Source organism: Panthera uncia, assembly GCF_023721935.1.
Source record: "Panthera uncia isolate 11264 chromosome A1 unlocalized genomic scaffold, Puncia_PCG_1.0 HiC_scaffold_16, whole genome shotgun sequence".
Lineage (NCBI taxonomy): Eukaryota > Metazoa > Chordata > Mammalia > Carnivora > Felidae > Panthera > Panthera uncia.
The window spans coordinates 18,641,373-18,650,222 of NW_026057576.1; positions in this window are offsets into that span (position 1 = coordinate 18,641,373).

The following is an 8,850-nucleotide window of genomic DNA, read 5'->3' on the forward strand; positions in this document are numbered from 1 at the left end:
CCAAATGTGGGTCATTCCCACTCAGGAAGCTGGCAGCACAGACAGGGAAAGGGTTTACCCCATACAGAACAAACTAGATAGAAGTTTGTTAAATACACTGCAAGGGTGTGGCAGGTAGGACAGCAAAGGAGAGACTGCGACGAGGAGGTGGTAAGATGCCACAATTATGGGGCTGAGTGATGGAATGTGGGAGCCTACGGAGTTTTCCCTTTTTTGGTAACTGTGCCTGGGTCTAAGTAACCTGTTGGTCAGTTAGGGCCTATTGCTCTTTGGAGGTGGGTCACTTAATGAGCCTGTTTGCATTCAGCTCAGTGGTCACTGTGGGCCCTTTTGCCTTGCTCTACATTCCATTGCTCAATACTGCTGTCTAAAAGAGGCCTCTACATCTACTCAGCAATTTGTTCTTAAGAAATATGTCAGGGGCACCTGCGTGGCTCAGTCCGTAAAATGTCCGACTCTTGATTTTGTCTCAGGTCATGACCTCATGGTTTGTGAGTTCAAGCCCTGCCTGTGAGTTCAGCCTTCGCACACATACATTCTCTCGCACCACCTCTCTCTCTTTCTCAAAGTAAATAAATAAACTTAAAAAAAATAATAAATAAATGTGTTTTTTAGAGAAATATCTCATAGCTAGAAAACCACCAGTAATAAAGGACACATGTCCGAGGGTGCAGCAAAAAGCCATACCCGCACACACGTAAATGCCCATCAGTGGGAGAATGGTTACAAAATTACGGTGAGGTACACATCACCAGAGATGATTCAGCCATGAAAAAGAAGGAATTAGAGCTGTATTGGAGGGGTTTCTATAAAATGTTGGTGTGGGAGAAAAGCAAGACGAAAGCATGCATACGGTGATTACAAACAATAATAATACAAGACTTATGTGTATCTCTGCTGGTGTATGATTGTAAGGGCTGTTAACATGGACTGCCTGGAAGGTGATGGGGAGAGGGACCGACGTGACGTGGCGAGGAACGGAGAAGCTGCAGAGGTAGGAGGAGTAAAGGAGAAAATGTTTTAAAAAGCACCTGGGGGTCTCAGTTGGTTAAGTGCCTGACTTCAACTCAGATCATGATCTTGAGGTTCATGAGCGCAGAGCCCGCTTCGGATCCTCTGTCCCCCCTCTCTCTGCTCCTCCCCCTTTGCACTCTCTCTCCCTCTTTCTCTCTCTCTCAAAAATGAACATTTAAATAGATGATAGATGATAGATAGGTAGATAGATGATAGATAAATGGATAGATAGATACATAGATAGATGATAGATGATAGATAGATAGATAGATAGATAAAAAGGTTGCATCAAGGGGTGCCTGGGTGGCTCAGTTGGTTGAGTGTCTCTTAACTTTGGCTCAGGTCATGATCCCGGGGTTGTGGGATGGAGTCCCGTGTCAGGCTCTGTGCTGAGTGTGGAGCCTGCCTACCAATCTCTGTTCCTCTCCCTCTGCTCCTCTACCCCACTTACACCGCCCCCCCTCCCCTCTCAAATTAAAAAAAGAAAAAAACAGGTTGCATCAAGGAAAAATACAGTGTGTCTAATATCACATTTTATCATTTATGTAAATTTAGATAGGTATGTATATTTTAGAGATATTTTTAAGGTGAAATTAAAAGAAATAAATTCAGCTCTGGCCTAGGAAGCTAGGATGGCTGGGTATTACAGAGTTAAGAGATAGTCATCAGATGAACAGGCCAGTTTCTCTTTCCACTCGGTGGCCCTCTGTGGACTGGTGGGCCTGAAAACCTCCAAAATGGGAGAAGAAAGTAGAGGATAGAGAATCATTGACAGAGTCATTAAGAATTTACTGTCCCGGGGTGCCTGGGTGGCTCAGTTGGTTAAGTGTCCCACTTTGGCTCAGGTCATGATTTCATGGTTTGTGGGTTCAAGCCCAGCATCAGGCTCTGTGCTGACAGCTCAGAGCCTGGAGCCTGCTTTGGATTCTGTGTCTCCCTCTCCCTCTGCCCCTCCCCTGCTCACTCTCTGTCTCTCAAAAATAAATAAAAAACATTTTTAAAAATTTTAAAAAATTTACTGTCCCAAAAGACTCATGTTTTTCTCTCCTGCTGTGGTCTGGTTATGGAAACAAATACCTCTAATTCCCTGTAAGTAGGATAGAAAATGAGCCACATAAGGCTATACATTACTGGATTAACAGAAAGGAGAAAGCTCAAAGCCAGCGACTTTCAGTAATAGAAACATCCATTGTCTGGAATGTTCTCTTTGTCCTGGGTAGGCTTTCAGCTAGTAAAGCAGGTTTTACAGAATGATGGACTTAATTGTGAAAGGCAATGATTTTGTCAAAGTCATCACTTGTTATTCCAGAAAAGAAAACACTTCAAGAGAACTAAAACCAAGAAAGCTTGAATCACTCTTTGCCCTGAATCTCCTCTGCCAGTCCTGTGGCCCCATTTTTCACACTTCTGCAGCCAAAGCATGTCTCACAATGGAACTGGTGCTCAGGCAGTTCCTTGATAGTTGACCAGGGTAGTTAGTTAATGGTGTTTATTGAGTAACTCAAGGGAGTGTGGCCAACCAACCACCAGTTGGTAAAAGCATTCCCACTGGCAACTAATGGCCCCCAAAAGATCACCAGACAAACCTACATGACAAGCAAAGCCACGTTTATGACAGCCTGAAATGAGGAAGTACGCCACATTGTAGAAACAGTAGTGTCCGAGAAAGGGAACATATGGGGAAAATCTGTAGTGTAGAGTTTTAGGTCCTGGGCTGAGTGATGTTAAGGTAGGTCTTACAGGGGTGCCTGGGGGGCTCATTCTGTTAAACATCTGACTTCAGCTCAGGTCATGATCTTGCAGTTCGTGAGCTTGAGCTTTCGTGAGTTCCAGCCCCACATCAGGCTCTCTGCTATCAGCACAGACCCCGCTTTGGATCCTCTGTCCCCCTCTGTTTCTGCCTCTCTCTCTCTCTCTCTCTCAAAAATAAATAAACATTTTACAGTAGGTCTTATAAGTGGAGATCTGGTTGGAACTGGGTGGAATTTCTGTCATCACAGCCTTGGATTGGTGAGCATAGTAAACGAGGATTTTGAAGTTAGTTTTGAGGGGCCAGCTAAGAATAAGTCAGCTATTTTAGTTGGGTGGCAATCTTATCTTCCAGAAACAAATGCTTCCCGGAGCAAATAGCTAAGGTAGATTTGCGCAGTCTCAGAATTATTTCACACCAGGACAGAAAACTGTTGGTTTTGGATGTCACCACTTAATCATTTGCCAGCCTGAAATTTTCAGTAACTGGACACTTGCTGCAGCTGGAACTCATGACAGTAAGCTCCAAGATACTGCCCCAAGTCTTTGCTTGTAATGGGTCATATTGTGGTCACTACGTGTAGAGGTTGCTTTTAGGCAGCAGGCTTGAGCAATGGAATGTAGAGCAAGGCAAGGGGCCCACAGTGACCACTGAGCTGAATGCAAACAGGCTCATTATGTGACCCACCTCCAAATAGCCATAGACTCTAACTGACCAATTACAAGCAGGCACAGTTCCTAAGGTTACCAAAAAAGGGGAAATTCCATATGTTCCCATAGCCCCTCACTCTGCCCTGTAACTATGGCCCCTCACCAGTGCCTCGAAGCAGATAGTCTCTCCTTTGCTGTCCTGCCCGCCACCCCCTTGCAGTGTATTCAATATACTTTTATCTCTTTTCTGCCTTGCGTGCATTCTTTTACTCCCCAGGCCACCAGCCCCCACCCGATCAGGACACCCCACATTTGGGGGCCCTCATCTGATCAGGAGAGACACCACATTTGGTGGCTTATGTATGGGGAGACTTTGTGGCCCTCCCAACTATGACTTGAAATAAGAATGATATGGGGAATTTAGGGGCGCCTGGGTAGCTCAGTCGGTTAAGCGTCTGACTTCAGCTCAGGTCATAACCTCACGGTTTGTGAGTTTGAGCCCCACGTTGGACTCTGTACAGGCAGCTCGGAGCCTGGAGCCTTCTTCGGATCCTGTGTCTCCCTCTCTCTCTGCCCCTCCCCTGCTCACACTCTGTCTCTCTCTCTCAAAAATAAATAAACATTCAAAAATTTTTTTTAAAAAAAGAATGATATAGGGAATTTAGAAAATTTTATACCTATAGGAAAAAAGATCTTTATTTATTTAAGATGCCAGTTGTAGCAAAGTTAAGAGCATTGGTTCTGGAGATAGACTGCTTTCATTTTTTTTTTAATATGAAATTTATTGTCAAATTGGTTTCCATACAACACCCAGTGCTCATCCCAACAGGTACCCTCCTCAATGCCCATCACCCACTTTCCCCTCCTCACCCACCCCCCATCAACCCTCAGTTTATTCTCAGTATTTAAAAAACCTTTATTTATTTAAGATGCCAATTGTAGCAAAGTTAAGAGCATTGGTTCTGGAGATAGACTGTTTTCAAATCCTAGTTCTGTCATTTGCTAGCTGTGTGACTTTGAATGAGTCACTTAACAGCTCTGTCTTATTTTCCTTATCTGTAAAATGGGAATAATATAAATCCCCGAAGTATTTAGGGGGTTAAGCGAGTTAATGTATGTATAACATTTAGAACATTGCCTGGCTTATATTAGCTATTCAACAAATGTAAATATTTTTGCTTAATAACTTGAGGGTTAACATTATTTAAAACTAAAACCAAAGTCCATCACCTGCTGGCTCTTAGACCCCAGCTTTTCCATCGGTGTTTCCTTCCTTTTCTCCAGACTCTGTAGTCATTTGGCTACTTGCCACCCGCATCAATCTCAGTCACTTCTCTCTCTAGATCGCCCATGCCACTCTCCCAAACCAGTATCATGAGACTGAAAGCTTTACAGCAAAGAAAGAAGTAGGATAGTTTCCACTGGAGGTCCAGGCACCAGGTGGGGAAGCTGAACATGCAGGGAAAACCTTCTGAAGATTAAAAGGTTCTTGCTATCCGGAGCTTTGAGTGACCCATGTAGCCTAGCTTCTCCAAGTTCTTGTTTGGGACATAAGACAAGCTTCGTATATGCCCCTTGCCACAGTTTTTAACAAACTTTCTGTCCTCGTTAGACATTTATTTGCTGGGCTTGATTTCAGGTGGGCCAGAGACTCAAAAACGGGATCCTGTGTTTGGGTAACAAGCATGTGTTTCTAAGATTTCTAGTTCCATAAGATCAGCACGTGACTGTTAATATCCAAAAGGAAGGGTCCCTCAGAGGACACCTCCTTCCGTAAGAAGATGAAAGCCAGTCCCATGCCCAAGCTTCTTTATAAGTGTTTTGGTCTACAGAAATTTTATTTGACTGTAATTTACTGCCAATCACCAATTTTATACAATTGTATCCACTCCTGTGCTCGCCATATGAGAATTACATATGTAATGGTGCTCCATCCAGATGCCAATCAGAGATTGTCTCCACCTGTGGCTCTCTCTTAGGACAGGTGAAAGATTCCATGGAAGCCTCTAGCAGACTTCAAACCTTATTAGACAGAAATGGGTCAGATGCTCATTCCTAAACCTGTCAGTGGCGAGGGGGTGGAATGACCATGACTGACTCTGACTGACATAGAATAGGACTCATGCAGCCAGCCACAGTGGCCCCTGAGAGCACCTGCTATGCCCCAGGCATTGTGTGAGGTGCTGAAATATTATTTCACTTAGTCCCGTAGCAGCACTATGAGCTGGGTATCATTTTCCCCATTTTATAAACACAGAGACAGAGGCTTGGCAGTTGTAATCATCATCATCCTCATTGAGCATTTACTGTGCTCCAGGAGACATCCTTCGTGTTTTACATGCATCAGTTTAATCTCCACCGTTACCTTTTCAGGTAAGTTCTGTCGTTCGTTCATGTTGTAGATGAGGAAACAGGGACACAGAGTAACTTGTCAAGCTTCCACAGCTAGCTGGGGGCAGAGTCAGAATTCAAACCTGGGAAGTTTGGCTCCAGGGTCAGGGCACTTTGTCACACACTGCTGAGGTCACACAGCTGGCGGGTGGAGGAGTCAGGAATCACAGACAAGTTGGTCTGGTTCCAGTGTCCAAAATGTCAGTCTATCCTGTATTCCACCCCCCCGCCCCCTCGCCATTCATCAGTACAGTGCTGTAAGGTTATCAAAAACACAGTCTGCATGTTTGTTTAATTATCACGTTAGCCCTGTGGAGTGCAGTATGGTACACAGAAGAAAGGGCTAAGCCTGGGAGCAGGTAAATAGAGTCACAGAACAGAATGGCAGAAGCTGTTCTTGAACCATGACCCCAAGAGCTGTCATAACATGACCATAACCAGCTTGCCCTATTCTGATTCCCCGTCTGTGGATAACATGAGCTACATCTTTAATCTTGTATAACCCTCAATACAGGTGCTGGGCATTCCCTTATTTACTATAGAAATTATAGGAGAATGGGTGAGTAGGTTTTTCTGCAGGCAAACCGTAAGCGTGGCAAAATTCTGGCCGGAGTCTGCATCATTTATTTGTACTGCATGCATACTGGTCAATAATCAGTAGTGATTACGTACTTGCTATCACTAATCGATAGTGATTAAATCCCTGATGGCTCCAGGATGCTAATGTTTCCCCCGCACTTGGAACCTAGGAAAACAACAACACAGATTTTCATTTTGACATCATTTACAAATATTTTAGTTACAAAGAAGAAAAAGTGGAATAGATGATATGACAAAGGAATGGATGGACCAAGGGAGGCACAGCTTCACGTGGGGGGGGGGGGGGGGGCGGCTCACAAGTTCATCCGAGCCACACGGAGACACAAGTGTGGTGTCGCGGCCAGCCATGTTGTAAGCTGTTCGTGGTTTTTCTTGTCTTGTTTGATGAAAAGTTTGTCATAGTTCTACTTTCACAGAGTAAATAGAACCATCACGTCTGAGTGAACCCAGAACCATCATCACGTCTCATGATTTCTGAAGCCACTTTTGTACATTTGCGGAGGTTTCCTCATGGTCCTCATGTTTAATCCTCCCCCCCTCCCCTGCTCTTGTGTTCCTTCAACATTTTTTTAATTGCTGAGTTAGTTCAATGATTTAACTGGATTGTCACCTACTCTGAACATGTTTTGGTGTTTCTACTGGTCTGATATTTAATTCTTAGGAAGTTAATTTTTGCTTTAGCGACTTACAAAACCAGAGTTAAAGTCAATTGAAGGAAAATCATCTGGGATGCTAATGCTTCAATAAGCTGTTTAAGAACCAACAATAGACTCACCTTACACTTGGGGATAATGTATCCAGCTTTTCTTTCCATAGAAATTAGGAGGCACCAGCAACATAAAGGCCCAGCAGTCCAATTCCAAAAGTGTCACTAAGCATACATTAGGCAACGTATGTATTAATTATTGAATACACCCAAGGGTGACTAAATTACACAGTCACAGAATCTCAGGCACCGTGCTCAGCACATATCAGACATTTAATGAGGCTTTGATGTGTAAATGGCTGGCTACTTACAAAACCTAATGAGATCAGAGCCTCATGTATTTCAGTCCCAGAACAATGTCACATTCAACGACACACAGTTCAGTGGTACAAAATAACGTAAAATAAATTTTTCTTTGTTATCTGTCTTTACGTTATTTAGACGAAAAACACATTTGGTAATAACCCACTCTTAACACCTAAGTAGCCCTGATAATCCTCTACATCCTCTGTTCTTTTTCTCTCTTCTCCTCATTAGTTAATCTCTTGGACACCCAAACCAGGTTTTAGAAAACAACCAATTCTTATTTCCAAATATTTTAGTACTACAGTCCCTCCGGGTAGTAACATCCAGGAAGGAGAAAGGTTACAGGTATGCTTCAAGAATTTCAACTGATTCTCAGTTCTTCTTTGTACACAACTTAGCTTAGAATTCTTACTTTTTTTGGGTAGAAAGAATTGACTATACCTTTTCTAATGATTGTTTCCTAGTGTTACTTCCTCTTCTGTGTGGATCGTCAGCTTTCTACCTTTGTTTATTAAACCACAGAGTTTTTAGCATTGTTCCTACCAATTGAATGAAGATTTACCCACTTAAAGGTACTGTCTCCTGCCTTATTGCTGCAAATTCTTTTCCCAATCTGCTGTTTGTTGTGTTATTTAGGTTCTACTGAATGATTTTGCTTCCGGGATAACTTGGTCACTTTTGATTTTTAAAAAGCTTGCAGTTGCTTTTTTTTTTCTGGAAAATTTATACTTAGAATGTTCTCCTCCATACACAGACTTGATAAATCTTCACTTTTATTTTCTTCTGGTTTTCCCCCTCCAATAGCTTATTTTGAAGTGTGTAACCCTCGAATGTACATGGAATTAAATTAGTATTTGGTATTGGAGAGAGGTAAGAGACAGAGATATGTTTTGAATTGATAATTAGGAATTCCCTCTCAATATATTAAAAAACTCTTCCTTTCTCTGTTATATATGAAATTTGTATGTAATTTGATATTTGTATCAATATCTATCTAATGCTTTCTATCTAATGCTTTAATACATTAGTCAGAATTTCCAAGAGGACACTACATAAAAATGATGACATATTGGGCTTCCTGGTTTTGTTTTGGGTTCTAACACCAGGCTGATTTACTCAGAGATTCAGGAAATTTAAGGCTTACAGCCACCCTTCCTTCAACCAGGCAAGAGAGGTCCTGGATGTGGGCCCCACAGCTCACAGATACCACGAGGCAAAACCGTTCCTTCGCTTGTTTTTTTTTTTTTTTTTCAACCTCAGTAGAAAGATTTTGAGTTTCGTGGCCACTTTGGTAAATGGGAATTACAGGGGAGGGGGCTATGAGCAGAAGCGGGCCTCTAGGGGCGGGAGACAGCGAGTGCCCAGCCTCGGTTAGACTGAGAGCCTGTGTAGACTTGGGAAGAGAGCCTGTGTAGACCTGGGAGTTCTTGGCA